At 41.0% G+C, this 22,074-nt stretch overlaps 1 non-coding gene across 1 annotated transcript; it reads left to right on the top strand.

The window, feature by feature from the left end:
- The first annotated feature begins 216 nt into the window (after positions 1 to 216).
- LOC139004496 (U6 spliceosomal RNA) lies at positions 217 to 323 on the top strand. Its single transcript, XR_011470378.1, has one exon. It is a non-coding gene; the product is annotated as a U6 spliceosomal RNA (small nuclear RNA).
- The last annotated feature ends 21,751 nt before the right edge of the window (positions 324 to 22,074 follow it).

The following is a 22,074-nucleotide window of genomic DNA, read 5'->3' on the forward strand; positions in this document are numbered from 1 at the left end:
GAACTCTCTATCCCTCTCCCTTCCTCTCTGTAAAATATCAATAAAATATATTTTTTTAAAAAGGAAGCATCAACAAAATGAAAAGACAAACCATTGAATTGGAGAACATATTTGTCAATGAAACATCTGATAAAAGGTTAATATCCAAAATTTATAAAGAACTTGTAGAACTCAACACCAAAAAAACAAACAATCCAATTTAAAAAATGGGCAAAGGTGCTTGCTTCGACAGCACATATACTAAAATTGGAATGATACAGAGAAGATTAGCATGGCCCCTGCGCAAGGATGACACGAAAATTTGTGAAGCGTTCCATATTTAAAAAAAAAATGGGCAAAGGATCTAAATACCAGTAGACACTTCTCCAAAGAGGACATACAAATGGCCAATAGGCATATGAAAAGATGCTCAATATCACTAATCATCAGAGAAATGCAAATTAAAACCACAATGAGATACCACCTCACACATGTCAGAATGGCTATCATTAATAAGTCATCAAACAACAAGTGTTGGCGAGGATGTGAAGAAAAGGAAACCCTTGTGCACTGTTGGTGGGAATTTAGATTGGTGCAGCCACTGTGAAAAGCACAATAGAGTTACCTCAAAAAATTAAAAAGCGGAACTGCCTTATAACCCAGTGATTCCACTTGTGGGAATATACCCAAAGAAACCAAAGCCACTAATTTGAAAGAATATATGCTCCCTTATGTTCATTGCAGCGTTATTTACAATAGCCAAGATTTGGAAGCAGCCCAAGTGTCCATCAGCAGATGCGTGGATAAAAAGGATATGGTACATTTACACAATGGAATACTATGCAGCTGTAAAAAAAGAAGGATCTACTACCCTTTGAGAAAGCATGGAGGGACTGTGAGATGATTGTGCTATTTCATTCATATGTGGAATCTAATGAACAAAATAAACTAACAAACAAAATAGAAACAGACTCAGATAGAGAACAGAATGACAGCTTTCAGAGGGGAGGGGAGGGGAGAATGTGGGGTTGGGTGAAAAGGGTGAAGGGATTAAGAAAAAAACACACCCACAATCCTCAGAGACACAGACAATAGTATGGTGATTCCCAGAGGGAAAAGGGCTTGAGGGGAGGTAGAAGAGGGTAAAGGGGGGATAAATGATGAGGAAACGAGACTTAGGATGGTGAACATATAATAATCAGCGGTTCTCAACCTGTGGGTCGCGGCCCCTTTGGCAGTCGAACGACCCTTTCACAGGGGTCGCCTAAGACCATCCTGCATATCAGATATTTACATTACGATTCATAACAGTAGCAACATTACAGTTATGAAGTAGCAACGAAAATAATTTTATGGTTGGGTCACAACATGAGGAACTGTATTTAAAGGGCCTGAAGGTTGAGAAACACGGACAATATACAGATGATGTATTATAGAATTGTACACCTAAACCTATATAATTATATTAACCAATGTCACCCCAACAAATTCAATTAAAAAGACATTAACAAGAAAAAGAATAGTAAGAAATACCACTCCTTCTTTAGTACCCAAGCCCTCCCCCTCCAACAGCAGGCAGAGATTCCACTGGTCCGGCCTGCCTTCCCTCTAAGTGAATGGCCCTAGTCCTCATTGCCTGGATGCTCGTCTGACATTAAATGAACTCATGCCTTATATTGCTCTCTGTCCCAGGCGGATGTATTTTGCCTTCCCAGTGAGTCAGAAAACAGCTTGAGAGTAGGGGGTCATGTCTTATTATTCTTTCATAAATCTCACAATATCATTTTACAGATCCCGCACCATCATTTTTTCTCTGGTCTCATTTATGAAAACCTTTGATTTAGCCTTTAACATTCACTCCAAAAGAAGTTAAACAAATAGCTGTACCTTATGTATTGGGCACATTAATTTGTCAGTAAAATGATTGAAACACAATTCTCTATGCTATTTAGATGTTTCTTAATTTTTTGAATATATATGTATACACACACACACACACACACACACACACACACATATATGAATCTCCAGAGATTGAAGGTGTCCCCTGAGATGTTCTTGATGTCAAGCACAGTACCAGAGATGGCTTTTACAAGGTCCCTGCATTCTCAGAGCCTGAAGGAGCCCCAGTGGTCACCTAGGGCAATTCCTTCCCTTCCAAGTTGAGGAAACGGAGGCCGACAGACACAGAGGGACTTGTCCAGGCAGCACTGATGAACAGCACAGCCAGGCCTTGAACTCAGGTCTTCTAAGTAGCTAATACATACTCATTAAATGAAATAAAACCATACCAGTAAAGTTACCCTAGAAAGCGCTGTGCAAATTCGCCTTGTAAGGTGCTCCATAAATGCTTCGATAAGAGTTTTATGGCAGGTTCAAAGTTGTTAACTCATTTTTCAACTTGTCCGAAGCCCCATATGATATAGAGCGCCAGGCTGGTGTAGGAAGGGATTTTTCTCCACCCGTCAGTCAGGTGGCTTATTTCAGCCCCCGGAGTAGCTGTTAATCAGGTTTCAATAGACTTCAGCATTTCACTCAGAACCTGTTGGCAATCCTAAAACTCCACTGATCCTGTCATCTCTGCAAAATGAGCTCCGGCTATGGCCCCATCCATTTTCAGTTTTATTGAGGGATCCCTCAGAACGGTTCCTGCTGCAGCATTAATACGGCCTCAGCAGGGACCCCCTTCTTTACCCCGAGCAGCTCTCTCAGGTACAAAATGATGTGCTCCTGCTCCCAGAGATTGAATAGCATCTGGGCAAGTCTGTAATGTGCTCTTTGTCCCAGTGCCAGTCCAGCTCTTCCCATGCACAGGGTGGTGCCTATTCGGAGCTAGTAGTATTCTCTGGGGCTGTCAGACCCCGTCCAATCTTTTCCCTTACAACTTTGCAGAGAATTCTCCTGCCCTGCTTCTTGATTTTTTATCAGACCTGTTGAGTCACTCCTGCGACACTTCTGCAGCCTTCTATTCCAGCGGTTCTCAGCCTGTGGGTCGCGACCCCTTTGGTGGTCGAACAACCCTTTCACAGGGGTCGCCTAAGACCACCCTGCATATCAGATATTTACGTGACGATTCATAACAGTAGCAACATTACAGTTATGAAGTAGCAATGAAAATAATTTTATGGTTGGGTTACAACATGAGGAACTGTATTTAAAGGGCCAGAAGGTTGAGAACCACTGTAATCTATTCCAACCTCCTTCTCCAAGCAAATCTCACACAAATATCATCTAACACATAGAGCAACTACTATGTGCCCAGCTTGGATCTAAGCCAGTGATTTTCAACCAGTGTGCTGCAAGAATTTTTAAAACATGCAATACCTGACTGTTTAGTCAGGGGCACTGACCTCTTTTCCCTTAGATTGTCAAATTAAAAGATGACAACAACCCAAACAACAATACCTGCCTGGTGTGAATGCCCTGTCTTGAATCATAAATATATAGGTCATATAATAGAGCTGCATCTTATTGGTAACGTTGCATAATAAGGTTGCATCTGATTGGTTAATTATTGATACCAGAAATCTTTATAGACAAGTATAGGCACCTGATTTTTAAAAAGTCACTTTGGAGCAAAAAGAGCAGGCAATTATTATTATTATTATTATTATTATTATTATGTAATCAAAATTATACCTGTTTTTTGTTAGATTGGCAAAAAAATAAAATATATACATATTTTTGGTGTGCCACAGAATTTTAGTAATTAGTTTGTGTCATGAGATGAAAAAGGTTGAAAATGGCTGATCTAAGCAGATCTTCTCATTCAAACTCTCAAACACTTTATGGTAAGTATGACTATCAGTTTTCTCAATTGAGGAAACTGGCACTTTAGTGAGCTTAAGTGACTGGTGAAAAGTCACACTATTAAGAAATACTAGTGCTGGGATTTTTGAACCCAACAAGTTCAATTCTTGGGTTAGGACCCTTTGCAACTGTACTATTTTTGTCTCTAACTTTATGAAATTGACTCTCTTGTAATCTGCTCACAGAACTTCCACCCATATACAAATGACCCCCAACCCCACCCAGAAGGCCCTAGATCATGGCGCTTAGATAACTATGGATCTCTATGAAAAGTATTTGAAACCTAAAAAATGTACTCTCCCCAAACTATTAAAAGAACATTGCAAAAGGGTGACATGAGGGATCTTTGTGATGTTGGAACAGTTTAGTATCTTAACTGTGTTGGAATGTACACAGGTGATTAAATTGCTTAAGACTTAATAGACACACATGAATGAGGATAAGTAAAATGGGAAATCTGAATAAGACAGTGGTTGGTATCAATGTCAAAATCCTGGTTGTGATACCATATGCAGTTTTGCAAAATGTCATTTACTATTGGGGAAAACGACAGGATGTGCAAGGCATCCCTCTGTAGTCTTTCTTAAAACTCTGTGTGAATCTACAATTGTTAAAAATGAGGGGAAAAAAAGAATCTTGTAAAATAAAAACTAGTACTTGTTTAATTGTTTACAAAATGTAATATGTCAATTGGTTCACTATAATAAGTCAATGATTGTATCATCAGATATATAAGTTTAAATCATAAAAAATTAATTCTTAGCAAACTTACTAATATGAAAATGACTTAATATGTTGTATGGCAAAAAAAAGCATGTGATTTTGGATGTGAGTGCATTGTATGTATCTGGTATGACATGGGTAGGGAATTCAAAAGTAAGAATGCCTAGCCCAGCAGGTGTGGTTCAGTGGTTGAGCGTCGACCCATGAACTAAGAGGGCATAGTTTGATTCCTGTTCAGGGACATGCCTGGGTTGCAGGCTGGATTCCCAGTAGGAGGAGGTGTGCAGGAGGCAGCCAATTGATGATTCTCTCTCATCATTGATGTTTCTACTCTCTCTCCCTCTCCTTTTCTCTATCTGAAATCAATAAAAATAAAAAACAAACAAAAAAGTAGGAATGTATAAGGCCTATAAAGGTCTTGAAATGACGCTGTTTGCCAACCAGACGTCTGATCCTAATGAAGTATGTCCCTGAGTAATGGACTCAAAACATGCCATGTCTAAACTATAGGCTCCTCATGCCTATCGATTCATTATTTCTTTCCCTAGTCTTTAAATGGCTAAGGATCCACAAGTTGACACAACCTTGTTAATATGATACAATTTTGACAGTATGTATCAAAAGTCTCAAAATTATTTTACCCTTTAACCTAGGAAATGGTATTTCTCATTTTTGGAGGACTGGTGACCTCAAGAGTGGTGAGATTGGGGCAATTTTTATTTTCTTATCTTCCTAACTTTTAATAATTGGAAGAAAAAAAATTTGAAAAAGGCAATTCCAATGCTGCTAACCAGAGGACTCCTTCATCGCAAATGCAATGTTAGGATGAGATGTAAAAATCATAATATAATAGGTAAAAGTCATGAGAGATGAAGCACTAACACAAGAAGTATGAACGTTAAAAAATCAAGTAGGTATTAAAATGCTCAACTTCCTAGAAGTCAAAGGAATTAAGGTGAAAAGACTAGTTATCATATTTTATCCAACAGATTGGCAGAAATTAAAGAAAATTATAATACCCATGGTTGGTTAAGCATATAGGAAGGCAGGTACTGTAGGTAGAAGTAGGAATTCTTATAACCCTTTAGTGGTAATATGGTGATATGTACAAAGAACTTTAAAAAGTCTCTTACCCTTGGGTCCAATAATTCTGTTTCCAAAAATTTACCTAAGAAAAGAATTTAGCTTGTATACAAAAATATTTATGTAGGATGCTATAAAAATTCATGTGGAAATGCAAGGGACCCAGGGTAACCAAAATAATCCTCAAAAAATGAGAATAAATTTGAAAGACTCATACTTCCTGATTACAAAACTTATTACAAATCTCCAGTAATAAAAAATAAAGTGTGGTACTGGCATAAGGAAATTCATATGGATCTATGGAATAGAACTGAAAGTCTAGAGATAAATATATCCATCTATGGCAAATTGATTTAACAAGGGTGCCAAGACAATTCAATGGAGAAAGAACAATTTTTTGAGCAAATGATGTTAGGAAAAATAGATGTCCACATGAGAAAGAATAGATTTTGACCTTTGTCCCACACAATATACAAAATTAATTCAAAATGACTCAAAGCCCAAAATAGAAGAGCCAAAATTATAAAACATCTCAGAAAGAACTATAAGTATAAATCTTTGTAAGTCAGAAATTTTCAACCTTGAGTTAGAAAATAGTGTCTTAAGTATGACACCAAAAGTACAAGAAAAAAAATAGATAAATTAGACTTCATCAAAATTAAAAAGACACTATTAACTAAACAAAAGACAATTCACAGAATGGGAGAATATGTTTGCAAATCACATATCCTATAAGGGTCTAGCATGCAGGATATATGAAGGACTCTAGCAACTCAACAATCAAAAGACAAACAATCCAACTACAAAGGGGAAAGGATTTGATAGACATTTCTCCAAAGAAGGTATGCAAATGAACAATGAGTGCATGAACATCATTACTTATTCGGTAAATGCAAATCAAAACCACAATGAGCTATCAGTTCACGCCCACAAGAATGGCTATAATAAAAAAAAGAGAATAAGAAGTATTGGGGAAGATATGTAGAAATTGGGACCCTCACACTATACATTACTGGTAGAACTGTAAAATAGTGTGCCCACTGTGGAAAACTGGTGGATCCTCAAAACGTTAAACATAGAGCAACCATATGGCCCAGCAATTCTCCTGGTATATATTCAAGAGAATTAAAAATATATGGTCACACCAAAACTTGTACATGAATGCTCATGAAAGCATTCAGAATAACCAAAGAGTGGAAACAACCCAAATGTACATCCACTGATGAATGGATAAACAAAAGATGGTATAGCCATACAATGGACTATTATTCAGCCACATAAAGGAATGAAGTTCTGATGCATGCTACAACATGGATGAAACCTAAAACATTACGGTAAGTGAAAGAAGCCAGATACAAGGACCACATAGCACATGATTCCATTTAAATGAAATGTCCAGAATAGGCAAATCAATAGAGACAGGATTTCTTTGGGGAGGATGATAAAAATGTTCTGGAATTAGATAGTGGTGATGGTTGCACAGCCTTGTGAATATACTAAAAACCATCGAATTTACACTTTTAAATGGTGCATTTTATGATATACTAGAGGCCCAGTGCACAAATTTTGGGTCCCTAGCGGCTGCGGGCTGCCGGCCGGGGCTTCCCTCCCTTCCCCCGGCCAGCCCCACCCCCTGGTCGAACTCCCAGACGACCTCCTGGTCGAGGGGACAATTTGCATACTATGCTTTTATTATATAGGATAAATTATAACTCAAAAATATATAGAAGGAGTTTGGGGCAATGTGCCATTCCCAACTGGAATAGAGCCCACTAGGATCATCTTGGTGGGCAGTTGACTATGCCTAGACCAGTTAGAGCCTAGAGCAGCCGTCTGCTATGCAGCTGCTGGGAAAGCCAGAACAGGCGTGCGAATAAGAGGGTAGGCCTAGAGCTGGCTACAAAGGACGGTTGATAACTTGCACAGCTCCGATTTCTTCCCTGCAGAGCAACATTAAAAATATATGTTCACACCAAAACTTGTACATGGACATCACTGTCTCATCCTTCCGTGCCGGACATCATTCCACTTATTGAAGATGAACCTCAGGGTGTGGGTCCCTCTTCTCCTACAGCACTAACCAGCCACTGCAATCAACTTACACACAATACTTCCCCTCCGTAACCACCTTCTTAATACCCACAGAAACAGAGGTTTTAAAGATTTTATTTTAAAATTTAGCCAATAAAGTTAAGTGTTTCTCAGGAAAATCATCACTGGAGTGCTGTCATCCTCTCCTCCACCAGAATTTTGTCAATATCTTATCTTCATTAAAGAAGCTAAAGATTTTCCTATTTCCCAAGCAGAGCCAACCTGGTGGGCACCCTCCCCCCAATGCTCTGGACTAGGAATCCGTCTTGGTTGTTTTTCTGTGAACCCTAGGTTTGGGAAAACAAGATCTCAGCTAGCTTTCCCCGGCTTCCCTGCTGGGTTAAGGATCACCTGTGATACTAATAATTGTTGTCTTTGGTAACTTCGACTGGAACAGTAACAAAAGGTATAAATCACCCCCAAGGCTCTTAATTACTCCCATTAACAGTTGTTTTGTTATCCCGGATGCGGAGCAGTTTCACGTTCTGTGAGTACACATTGTGAGTGCAGAGCTACAAGCCTGGCTTCTAGCCAGGAGTTAAAATAAGTTATGCTAAATGGATGGCTCAATTGTTCCCCTGGACTCTCTCTAGGTTTGGGGGATGTGGGCCTGAGCGAACAAACGCTATCGGAGTCCTGGGTCTGTGCATCTTCTAGGAGTCCCCTGGGGTGTCGCGCTGCCTCTTGCACAGATACGTTATTTTTCTAGTCGTTCTTAGTTTTGCTTCTGGCGTCAGTGTTTTCTTCCTCCCTCCCCCTCCTTATCCTACCCTGTGCCACTACAAATCTTTCTCCCTTTCTTCTACACATTCTGTAACTGGCAGAAACTAGAGGTGTAAAACTTAGGAGGAAATCCCCCAAAGAAAGAAAGCCACTCAGCTGAGCCATTGGAGCTGGAAATCTAGAGATTTAGGTACCTATACAGTCAAATCTCCACTGTCAGCGAGGAATCTAAGAAGCGCCGGGATGTGGTCCCAACCTCCCTACAAGGCCACACCCAGATGCCATCATGGACTGTGATGCTTAAGAGCACAGGCTCCTGAAACTAATAGATGGGGGTGTGATCCAGCGTGTCCGCTTCCTCGCCACGAGACCCCAGACTGATCATTTGTATCTGCTGCGCCTCTGATGTCCCACAGGTACCTACCTCATAGATCAGGAGGATTCAACGAGATGATACACGACAGTGCTTCACACAATCGGCACAAAGTAAGTTCTTAGTAAATGAGAGCTGCCACGCTGACGATGGTGAGAATCTGAAAAGCGTGTCCTTTGTTTCCAATTACTAATTACTTTTGAAGATTCGCAGGTCAAATGCCCCAACTACCTTTACTAGCATCCTGGCCCGGTGCTCTTGTCTCCTGTTTCTCATTCATGCTCTTAGAACTTGCGGTGACCCTTTAAGCTGGAGATCCCTTCATTCTGTCTGGAATTCTGTCTCCTCCACTGGGTTTTAAACTTTTTGAGGGCAAAGATAATAGGCTGCATGTTTGTGGAGTGAAGGATGAAATAATAAAGAAAGGATGATGATGAAGGAATATACAAGTCAAGTGAATACCGACCATTTAGAAATGATGAACCTTTCCTGGACATCCTTACATACCAAGAGTCTTGAAACTACTACTTACTGAGGAGTACCTCAGAGGACTTAAACAATTCATTTGGTAACAATGAATTTGATAGATTCTCCCTTCCCCCAACTGGTGGGTGGAGTATGACTTAACCTGCAGCCCAGAAATACCTGAGGGACTAACCATGTACCTTATATGGACTATACATTGAACCACCAATCAACACCTGCCAAATGCCCTAAGCCCTTGTTCCTATATGGACCATACATTAAGCCACCAATCAGCGTGTGCCGAGTACACTAAGCCCCCATTCCTTCCCATTCCGCCCCTCAAAAGACGTGCTCACCTCTGCATGGGTTGCTGTTCTCCCATTGTGAAAGACAGCCCGGCAGGTCTCTTTCCCCTAATAAAACCTGTAATCCTGGTTTTCGGCTCCCAACTGGTCTCTCAGAATTTGGAAGGAGTCAAATTCTCCTTGTAATTCCCCTTTCATTGAACCAGCCAAAACTGGATCACCGGGCTACCCCTACATCAGGAGCCAACCCCACCTTTCCCCGAGATCAAGGAATCTGCATATAACACATGAAAAAGAAAATCCAGGTTCTGATAATGGGGTCAAAGAACTGAAAAGGAAACAAATCTCAATCTCTCTCCACACATGTACACACACATATACGAATGCAGTGATCAAAATCTTAAGAGTGTTTGTCTCTGGGTAGTAAAAGCTTGGATGAGGTTAATTTTCTCTCCTTTTTTTCTCTTTCTGTAATTTTTAATGTCTTTACAATGAGTATTGATGACAATTATAATTTAAAACAATTAATAAGAGAAAGTCCTATGGGAGGAAAATAAAGCAGCCCAGATTGTCTGGGGCAGTCTAACTTTAAATACTGGATTCCACTGATCCCAAAGTACATGCTTGTCCTCTGTGTTGGGAGATGCTGCTTTGTAAACTTAATTTACCTAGAAAAACATGGCCTAAAAGGGGGCCATGAGGTCATGCCACAGTCCCTGCTTGCATAAGTCATTTGCATATTTGCAGCTGTCTGCCTGTTGCAGCTCCAAGGGCACTGGGGAACATTGACATGCTGCTCTTCCACAGCCAGGTATCGACGTACAGAGTAGAAATAAACAGGGCTCGTGAGCCTGTCTTCATTGTCATCACTATCATCACCACCAATATTTATGGAACTCTTGCTCCTTGCCAGGAATAACATCAAATGCCTCCATTATCTCACTCAATCTCACAAAACCCTGAGGTAGGAATTACTACTGTTTTCCATTTAGCAGAGAAGGAAGCAGAAACTTAGAAAGGTTATCATCAGAGAAAACAATCACTTCACCATATTTTCCTTTAAAGCAGTTCATGTGAGGAAGACATAGACAATTGAGTTAAGGATCTAATCTGTGGAACCAAACTCTGAAAATACACAGCAATAAAACGACAGATTAAAAAGGGGGAGAGGGGCGGGCTGCCAGGCTTAAGGGAGTCAAAATATGTAGGTGCCTCCACAGCCCAGAAGCGAGAACCCAGTAAGACTGACAGGAGATGGAAAGACCACAGAAAAAATGTTTGCACTTATGTCAATATTTCCAAAATGCATCACCTAATTGGAAACCTGGACTGCCTGTGCACACACTGAGTAGAGACTGGTCCCAGGCTGGGTGATGAAGACCTTGAGTTAGCCTGTTGTCCTAATGATTTTCCTAATAATTTCATTATTTTTAAAGGGATGACATGTCTGAAATCTCTTGTGTTCTTTTATAGACTTTATTTTTGTATAGTTTTATTTCACTGCTAAGGCTGAAGTAAAACAGTAATTCAGCTTAAATGCTATATGTTACAGGCAAGCCCCGTTTACAATGTATGGCCCCAGGAATTTTTGGAAACTTTTCTTCAGATGTAACTGACACCAAATGACAGCCTAGAATTTGGGCCTCTGGGTGTGGGAGGGGAAAACATGTAGGAGGGGGAGAAGGGCTCTGAAATATTTTCCTAGTTCTAGAAAAGGAAAACCAGAGAAGGCTGTAAGAATCCAAAGAGTATAATACTATGACCAGAAAAAGGTCAAGATTTCAAGTTGAAAAGAAAAGTGACAAGCCACAGACTGGAAGAAAAATCTTTGTAAAAGACACATCTGATAAAGACTATTATCCAAAATATACAAATAACTCTTAAAACTTAACAATAAGAAACAAGCAACCTGATTTTAAAATGTGCCAAAAACCTTAATACCAAAATACCCCTTGTTATGCCCAGATTTCAAGATCCCCAAAAGACCAACAGGGAGCCAGCCAAGTCCGATGCAAAAGCAGAGGGTCCTTTATTGACTAGCTCGATTCCCCCTCCTGGCCGACGCAGCGACAGGAAGCAGAGTGAGACCGCCGTGGGAAAAACAGGGTTTTAATAGGGGGTGGAGTGAGCGGACTGTGGGCCCTGCCAATTGGCCAGGTGCAAGTCGGGTCTTGTTACACAGGATGTGGTCATCTCTATGGCGCGCACGTCCCTTGATTGTCATTGGTTAGTTGAAAGAAATCCCGGTCGTGGCCAGCAGAGGCCTGGGCTTCCAGGAAGAAGGTACTTTCCTGAGCACATGTCTGCCCCAAAATGGAGGACACAGGGTAAGATGGAGGGCGTAGTCCTCACCCTTTCAACCTCACCAAAGAAGAAAAACAGATTTCAAATAAGCATTTGAAAGGATGCTCCACATCATCAGAGCGATGCAAATTAAGATACCGCAAGGTGCCTATTAGAATGGCCCAAACCCAGAAATCTAACACCGAATGCTGTCTGTCCGGGTTGTGCAATTCTCACTCTTTGCTGATGGGAATGCAAAATGGCACAGCCACCTCAGAAGACAGTTTGGTGGTTTCTTACAAAACTAAACATCCTCTTGCCGAACCGGTTTGGCTCAGTAGATGGGGCGTCAGCCTGCAGACTCAAGGGTCCCGGGTTCGATTCCGGTCAAGGGCATGTACCCTGGTTGCGGGCACATCCCCAGTGGGGGGCGTGCAGGAGGCAGCCGATCGATCTGATCTCTCTCATCGATGTTTCTAACTATCCCTCTCCCTTCTTCTCTGTAAAAAATCAATAAAATATATTTAAAAAAAAAAAAATCCTCTTTACCATGCTCCTTAGTATATCAACCGCAAAGAGTTGAAAATGTACATCCACACAAAAACCTACATATGGGTGTTTTTAGCAGCTTTATGCATAATTGTTTCACTAGTTCAGTGATGGCGAACCTGTGACACGCGTGTCAGAGGTGACACGTGAACTCATTTTTTTGGTTGATTTTTCTTTGTTAAATGGCATTTAAATATATAAAATAAATATCAAAAATATACATCTTTGTTTTACTATGGTTGCAAATATCAAAAAATTTCTATATGTGACACGGCACCAGAGTTAAGTTAGGGTTTTTCAAAATACTGACATGCCGAGCTCAAAAGGTTCGCCATCACTGCACTAGGTAAATGATAAATAAATTGTGGTGCATTCAGACAATGAAATATTACTCAGAACTGAACATGAATGTTATCAAGCCATGACAAGACATGGAAGGAACCCAAAATGCGTATTAATAAGTGAAAGAACCCAATCTGAAAAGGCTACATACAGCATAATTCTAAATATAAGATAGTTTAGAAAAGGCAAAACTACGGAGACAGTAAAAAGATCAGTGGTTGCCAAGGCTTGGAAGGAAGGAAGAGATGAACAGGCAGAGTACAGAGGAATTTTAGGGCAGTGAAACTATTCTGTATGATACTTTAATGGCGGATACATGTCATTACACATTTGTTAAAACACATAGGATATACAACATCAAGAGTGAAACCTAATGTAAACTATGGACTTTGGATGGTAATGATGTCTCAGTGCAGGTTCATTGATTGTGGTGGGGGTAGTGTCTGTGTGGGGACAGTGGGTATAAAGAAAGTCTGTACTTCATACTCAATTTTGCTGTGAACCTAAAACTGCTCTAAAAAATAAACTCTAGTAAAAAAATATTTGTGGGTGTGTATGTGTGTGTGTAATCATGATTTTCTTCTTCTTTAACAAGACTAATTTTAGAGGCAAAATGATGAAATTGGATGAGGTTTATCCTTGGAGTTTCCCAGGCTCTACTTTTTGTCCCATTTCCTCATGCAGAGTATGGGGGCTTCTCCACCCTGTGGTCAGCATGGTGTTTAAAGCCATGGGATAGTGGTGAACCAGTCCCTACCCTCATGAAGTTTAGCATTCAAAGCAGAAAGGAGGCATCCAACAAATAATTATAGTGATGTGTGCCCTAAATGCATTTAATAAGATCAAACCAAGGTGATAAAGTCAGGGACGGCTTCCCTGAAGAAGACATTTAATCTTCAACCTTAAGGTTGGTGAGGAGTTAAGTGGGGTGAGGTGTATTCTCAGGGTGTGGGGTGGAGTTTGATGGAGGGAGGATGGGCATAGGAAACACCAGGTGGGAAGGCTCTGAGGAAAGAGGGTGTTGCGACCTGTGAGAGAAACAAAGGCCCAGATGACTGCAGCAGGAGGAGCAAGAGAAGGGAGGGGGGTTGAAGCTGGAGAAGCGGACATGGGACAAATTGTATTTCATTCCACCTTACAGCAAGGGCCAGATACCAAAGATCTTAAGCAGAAGAATCATGGTGCCTTATCTCTCATTTTATTTCCAGAACCAGGTTCAGCTCTTAAAACCTCATGGGTGGCTCAATAAACATTTGAGAAAGGAAAGATGGAGGAAAAAACAACAACAGAAAGATGTGGCACACTCATTCACTCAATATACTGAAGTAGGAATAAATAGAATTCCAGTTGTCTGAAATTGGCAAGGCACCCACTCATACAATTTAATTTCGGGATGAAATCATCATCATTATCTGCTATTCAAAGAATCATTTCTCTTAAAAAATAACACAATATATGTTATTAGAAATAATACTGTAACTTCAAATCAAAACATTCTCTTTTCAAATTTTTTGTGTCCAAGGTTTGGGGGTCACTTTACTTTCCAAGTGTGCTACATCTGAGAATTTATGTGGATCTCCTGATAAGAGACATAAAACTCAACAGCAATGTTACTGCTAATGATGAGAGGTATTGTTTTTTATTTGTAGTCATTGCTCTTTAATGACCTAAATAGGTTTAGCACTTTTCCTAGCCTAGACAAAGAAATGTTGATTTTCCTCTTTTTTTTTTCCCTTCCTAGTGAAATCTTCTTGCCACAGGAGTGACTTAGCTAACCTGGCTATTTTGGCATTACCCCCCACCCCACCCATGGTTCAGATAGAATTCTACATGAGTATATAGAAATTCTAAGAATGAAGTATTCTCTTTGGTAATGTTATCCCAAAGGTAATTTACTTCTGTTCAGAGTCCTTCCTGCTGTTTGTAATGTCCTCTCTGATAGATAATATGATCAGGTCTCATTTAACTGAGCAGGAAATGCCTCCTCAAATAAAGGGAACTAAGAGGAAGGTGGAGGAGATGGACACACTTACAAATTAAACAAAGGCGAGACAATTAGAATGCAGATATTCTTAGGACCCTGGGCACATGCGGAGAGAGAGAAAGGAAGCAGGCGAGCAACCTGACTAGGCCTTGGACAGTTCTTACCAAATGTGCCCAGGTTCCCCAGCAGTGCTGAGCTGGGGCCTGTCTTCCCAGAACTCAGAGGGTGTCTGCCCTTTGGTAGATGATTAGAAAATGTATGTTGAATGGAATTTATGAGAGAAAGGATAAGTGGATATGTGGGTAAACAAACAAAACCAAACCGATGCACTGTGGCTGCTATATGTGGAAAAGGGGTCAAATAACCCCCATTTTGAAATTACTTGAGCATGATGCTAGGTTGCAGTCAGCAGGGCCGGTCAGGATGCACCAGGACCTGTGTGTATGGGGGCTGAGGTGAGAAAGGAGAGGGTGCTGGGAGTGTCCTGAAGATACTTTAAATCAGAAGTCACAAACTGCTGCCAGTGGGCGAGTCACCTGCTTCTGCAAATGAAGTTGTATTAGGACATAGCCACACCCATTCCTTACATGTTGTTTCTGGCTGCTTTCAGCTATCATGGCAGAGCTGAGTGGTTGCAACAGAGACCATATGACGACAAGCCTAAAATATTTACTAACCGGTCTTTACCAAAAAGTCTGCACACACCTGCCTAAGGTCAAAGGCAGAAGAGAATAAAATCCAAGACCTAAGCAGGCAGGACCTGGAGTTGTGGATGTCTCAAGAGAATAAAAGTGTGGCACTGAATCTCAGACACACAAAATGCTAGAATTAGAGAGGACCCCAGAACTCACTGGACCCACCTCCTCAGCTTCAGGATAAAATACTTCACCTCAGAGCGGGAAACTTGCTCAAGGTCCCCTGGGCAGCGAGTGGAAGCTCCCGGAGTAGCAGGGACCGGGTGGGTCACAAGGAGTGGACTATAATCAGACGTGGCTCAGGGGTCTAAGGCAAGTCTGTTCCCTGACTGGCGGAGACAGGATGTCTGGGATCACCTCACACTTTGGGGCTCCGAGACACATGACTATTCCCTTGAAGAAAAGGGCAATATCTGCGTGAAGAAGGAAATAGATGACTTCTTTCTTAAATCCCTCTTTTGCCTTTTGGATTTATGGGATTTTCTCATCAAATATGTGAGGGTCAATGAGACGCATCTCAAAGTCAACTTTGCAAGAAAACTCATGGAGCAGCCGTTTTGACAGGTTCCCAGTAAGCATTCTGTCCATTGGTAATGCCTACTCCCAAGGCAATTCTAAAAGATAACATTCTGGATAAATAAGTAAATAAATAAATAAATAAATAAATACAGACAAATGCCTACCAGGCTTGGCGCTCCCCCAACATGGCACATGTTGAAGAAAAACAACAGTTACTCAAAAACTCTGGAGACACTCCAAGTTCTGAAAGGTTAAATAAATCCCAAAAGCAGAGGAAGGCTTCACTAGTCATGGTCTAGAAAAGCATTTCTTCGTGGTGTGAGCCCAAGCATCACTGGCCAAACAAATAGTCTCTTTGCCACCAATCTTCCAGGCCAAGAACAAGTCTCCTGAAGAATTGGATTGCTTTCCCATGACCATGGAGGGTCAGCCTCCATCCTCAGGAAAATGGTGGCCATGGAAGAGAAGGAAGGGCTCATGGGCTAGTCTCTCATTCTGATTTCAGGGAGGAAGGGACAGGGAGAGAGACAGAAACATCAATGATGTGAGAGAATCATTGATCGGCTGCCTCTTGCATGCCCCCCAACTTGGGATTGAGCTCACGACCCAGGCATGTGCCCGGACTAGGAATTGGACTGCAATCTCAACCACTGAGCCAGGCCAGTCAGGCTAGTGCCTCATTCTAGAGGTAAGGAAACGGAGACCCAGAGAGATACATTGATTGTTGTGAGTCATAAAGCAGGGGCAGTTTTGGAACCCTTGCCTGTTTCCAACACACCCACATGAGAAGCTTATCATAGTGCCTAGCACATAGTGAACACCCCATAAGTGTTTGCAGAATGAATGAGTAAATGGCTGAGTCAATTCAACAGCTATACTCTCTGAATGCTTTACATGCTCTGGATACTGTTTTAGACTCTGGGGATACAGTGTTGAATAAGACTGACAGGGTCTGTGCCCTCGTAGAACTCGTGTGTGTGTGTGTGTGTGTGTGTGTGTGTGTGAGAGAGAGAGAGAGAGAGAGAGAGAGAGAGAGAGAGAGAGAAACAGGACAGTGTGGGTGATGTATATAGTAGATGGGTGCAGAGGAATAATTATAAAATCATCAAAACCATCTCCACCCTCCCAATGACATACTTTCTGTGGCTTCCGGGGCAGTTCAGCTCAGGGTGGCAATGCTGGTTCCCTTCCAAAAGTCCGTATGGGTTCTTGGAGCCTCTGGCTTTTCTGATCTGCCAGGTCTACCTGCTGGGTCTTCTTCTCTCCACCTTTAGGGAAGATCAAATGGGAGCAAGTCTATTACATCCCAAAGCGCTCTTAGTTAAGAGCTGCTCTCCTTAATTGTGCCAGAAACTGTACTGGGTGCTTACCATCAGCTGTCATGACTCTTCACCCCTGGGATTTGAGGGAGGCCCACTCAATAGGACTCTTCTCCCTGTATGAGTTCTGGACCAGTTGAGATAGGCAAAGAGTTAGGCAGGTGGAGATCAAAATGTCTGCTTTATTACAGATAAACATTAGATAATACAGAGTAGGTGTGAGGCAACAATGACCATCTACAGACCACACTCTAGAATTAGATGTTGAACAGAAGTTTTGCAGATGGACAGATGTAGGCAGACCTGGAAAAGAGACTCTGATGGTACTATAATGCATATTTATATAATTGTAAGATAATATCACTAAAATGGAAGAAACTGCACAATGACCACTTTATTCAGCGCAGGCACTATGTTGATTATTATTAAGGCTGCTACGTTAGAACAAACTATACAAATTTCCCTCAGTCTACATGCAGCCACTATTTGCTACACAGCAACCCCCAGGAAAGTGAAAGAGAAGAGATTTTATTGTATTTTCACCTTCTATACTATATTATGGGTGCCATATGCAAGACACATGTGAGAGGCATATCCATAGCACATCCCACATGGGCACTGCAAGCCATTTACATTAGATTTTCCTGTTACAGTAGCTGCAGGCACATAAAATGTTTATTACTGTTATATTGCTGTTGCTCTCCTTCTACGTGTATCTGCTGCTGAGCGTCTGGTTTGGTGTTGAAAAAATGGGAGCACGTTGATATTTTCTTTGGAACTCCAGTTTTCTTCCTTTAACCAGTTACGACCTCTTCCCTGGCCATTCCCAGGGGCTAGACAGAGTAACCTTGATATCCACTAAACAAAAAGAAGTCATAGCAAAGTGCTTTTGCTTTAAATGATCAATCAAACAAAAGCAGGTCTTTTCAATACCAAGATAACCACTCTTCAAAGAGAGAGAAGTCCATGAATTTCCCCCTGAGGTTTACTAAAGAGGTGGTCATTGTACCCCACATAAGCCCATCTCCATTCACCCCAAGCCACTACATACATCACAGTCCCGTAGTTGGTGAGTTAACTGCTAGCCATTTGTCTGATGCCCAAATCCTCAGTTACCTAATCATTGTTTTCAGAGATCTTAAGCTCAGGAGACAACCCTGTACATTAGGTTAAACAACAAAACAGTAACAGGCAATATCATATATTTAGTATATTGGAAAGCTGCCTGGACTTACTCTGAATGGGTAAGGAAACCAGCTTTGGTCACATTTGAACTTTTTGTGCTGCATTGTAAAATGCAGGCAGTGTGTATGGTGGTTAAGAGGTTGAGCCTTGGATTCAACGAAACATGCATGTGAACCTCAACTCTGCCATTATCAGCTCTTTGTTTGGGTGACTTACAAAACCATTCTGTGCTTCCAATTCTTCATCTGCAAAAGGGGGACCTCCTACATAGAGTGATGATGAGAATTCATCATGATGTTCACAAAGGACTCAGCAGATGCCTAGCCCATTGTAGGTGTTCCAGGAGAGGCAGTTATCATTATTAAGTAAAAAACACAGTGAAACCACTGGTAAACTACTATGATTATATAATCACTTGTCAGATGATGGGTGCTGATGATTGGTAATTTCAGAGTTGTGGGGCAAGAGTGATCTCTATGGGAAGGTACACTGAGCTTACCTTTAAGGAAAGCGTAGAGCTGGATGGACAGTTGGGGGATGAAGAGGACATGAAAAGCAGGAGAATAGCTTAATCAAGAATAAGGAAGCAGAAATACACATAGAATAATTTATGAACGGTGAACATAGCAGCTTGTTGGAACAAAAGATTCACATAGGGTGGGAGGAGAAGGAGAGAAATGGGTAGCAGAAAATCGGATTGAGAAGGAATACTTGGAAAAGTTCTAAAAGCCCTTCCAGAATTGCAATTTTGGATTATCCCAAGGCAGTGGCATACAGTTCAGTGTTTTTGAGTAGTGAGAAGATACAATGAAAGAAAGCTCATTCTCATAGTAATGGACAAGATGGAATGCATATCTCAGAGTTTCTTTTTTTTCTATTTTATCGGTGATCAAGACTATTTAAACTTTGATGAGGCTCAGGGACCTAACAATGATTTGCAAAAATTTAACTTTCCCAGTTTTTGTCCATAACTTAGTAAATCATTAAACACTGCTATAGCTAACATTTGTATAGCTCTTTATAGTTAATGAAATATTAAATAGCCTATACATAGTGGTCATAAAAGAATAAAATCCCAGGATGCTCTCACCATGGGGAGTTGTCTAATTGGACCACAAAAAAGAACTTAGTGATAAACTCTGGGGTAGTGGGTCAGGTTCTTTTGCAGTAGTGTTTTACTCTAGACGTTTTCCCTTACGGACAACATTTAGGGAATAGTGAATTGGAAATGGCAAGAATTAGAATTACTGGACACAACTGATAAAGAATCAATATGGAAAAACTACAGACAACCTGAAAAAATCTCTAAAATAACTTTAAAGATTCAGGACTCAGGAGATGACATTTTCAAACCTGACCTATATAGGATAGAACAGAGAATTAGAAGATGAATATGGAACCACACTGACAAAAGTGTGATCTGTACAGGATCATTTCTACTGGAGGGATTAGAGTCAATACCAGAACCAGAATGCATACTATTTGGAAATAATATTGATGATTGCAAAAGTTATTATTATTGAACAATAAGCTAGGGTCATGCTAGAAGCATTTAGTCTTATTTCACTCTTGCAACAACCTATCATCTGCCTTGCTGTAAAAATGTTGGCAAGTCAAGTAACTGCCTGAGCTTCGGTTTCCATATGGGAAAAATGGAAGTGATAGATAATGATTTTCACTAAACTATAGTGTGAAGGACCAAACTAGATTTCTATGAAAGCTCTTCAGAAGTGGCAAAAATTATGCACGTTTAAGGCAACACTGAGGTTGTTCAAATGAAATTAAGGGTGTCTGCGTGAAGGAGTGCGGGGTGCAGAACTACACACAGAGTAGAGGCACGGAATCTGACAGCCCAGGATGACTGATTCCAGTTTTCAAGAGCAGCGAGAGCCTTGCTAACACTGGCAAATGATTGCCATTTCCCTTGTCAGGCAGTGACAGGAGTTAGTTGACCTGAAAATTCACTAATAGTTCCATTAGAGAGGCCTTGGAAGTAGCCATCTTTTTACTCATCCTGGTCAATTAACAATGAATTAATGCCAGACGTATTTTCAATTGAACTGAATGCTGATTTCCCCCCATTTGGCTAAAAATATCCCTTGATAGAGGAACAGCTAGCCAGGAAAGATCCTGCTTTTCTTCCTAAGACTGCGCTGGAGCATTTGCAAACCGATGTCAGCTCTAGGCATTGAGGAGGTAGCCAGTCAAACCCTGAATGTGACATAGGAGACCTGGCTTACATACCAGCTCCCCCACGCATCAGCTGTGTGCTATTGGACAAATAGCTGAAACTTGCTGAAGCTCAATGTTTTCACATGTAAATTAAAAGGGTAGTGATAAATGCTAAGGTTTGTTTCAGTGTAAAAGTGTTATGGGAACATTTTAAGTGATTTCTGATATGCTGGACTTAGGGGTGGAGCACTGGATTTCTTCTCTGCATTTTGAACTAGGGGTCAGGACACTAAGTTAAGTTTTGGCCCTTGTTCCAGTTCAGTGGTTGGTAACCAAGGGAGGTGGGTGAGGGTAGGGTGTGGGGTAGATTTTTGGACATTTGGTGCTATCTGGAGACATTTTTGGTCGTCACCACCGGGGGATGCTACTGGCATCCAGTGGGTAGAGGCCAGGGAGACTGCCGTAGATATTTCAGCACACAAGGCAGGTTCCCCCCACAACAAAAAAATTGTCCAGCCCAAAATATCCAGAGCACAGAGCTTGAGAAAACCTGCTCTGGTATATTGGATAGTTTTGGCCAAGTCATAGCTTTGTTTTTTTTTTTTTTACTCTTTTTTTTTTTTTTTTTTTTTTTACATTTTTTTTTTTTTATTTTCCTCTTAAAGTATTACAAAGGGTATTACATAAGTATCCTTTTTCCCCCCCCGCCCTTGACAAACCCCTACCCTCCCTTACCCCCCAGTGTCTTATGTCCATTAGTTATGCTTATATGCATGCATACAAGTCCTTCGGTTGATCTCTTACTCCCCTCCCTCCTGCCCCCCAACTCTCTCTGGCCTTCCCACTGCAGTTTGACAATCAGTTTGAGGCAGCTCTGCCTCTGTATCTATTATTGTTCAAAAGTTTGTAATGGTCTTTATTATCCATGAATGAGTGAGATCATGTGGTATTTTTCCTTCATTGACTGGCTTGTTTCACTTAGCATAATGCTCTCCAGTTCCATCCATGATGTTGCAAATGGTAGGAGTTCCTTGTCATAGCTTTTTTTGTTGTTGTTGAGATCAGTGTCCTCATTTGTAAAATAGGGATGGTAATAAAAACTGCCTCTTTCTATCATCTCACAAGGTTGACAACCAAATTAGGCAACAGATCAAAGTGCCTTGAAATTTAATGTGCTTCAAAATGGAGGCATAGTATCCTTGTCATTAATCCATGTTTGCTGTTCCACGAGTCACTTCATTGGGGTCTATCCTCTTATTCTTCTCTTGGACCTGGGGTCTCAAATGCTCCTCCAGTTTGTGGCAATGACTTCAATATTTGATCTTGTTAAATTAATTAAACAAGGAAGCCACCAGACTGAGATGGCTCTAATGCCGGACAGCCTACACAAGCAAATCAAACCCAAGCCTGTATATGCCTCAGGGTTATGAAACTGAAACCCAAAGACACCAATCACAAGCAGCCAACTAGGCTT

This window comes from Myotis yumanensis, unplaced genomic scaffold (genome assembly GCF_028538775.1).
Source record: "Myotis yumanensis isolate MYYU_CA2020_CCGP unplaced genomic scaffold, mMyoYum1.0.hap1 SCAF_2, whole genome shotgun sequence".
Taxonomy (NCBI): domain Eukaryota; kingdom Metazoa; phylum Chordata; class Mammalia; order Chiroptera; family Vespertilionidae; genus Myotis; species Myotis yumanensis.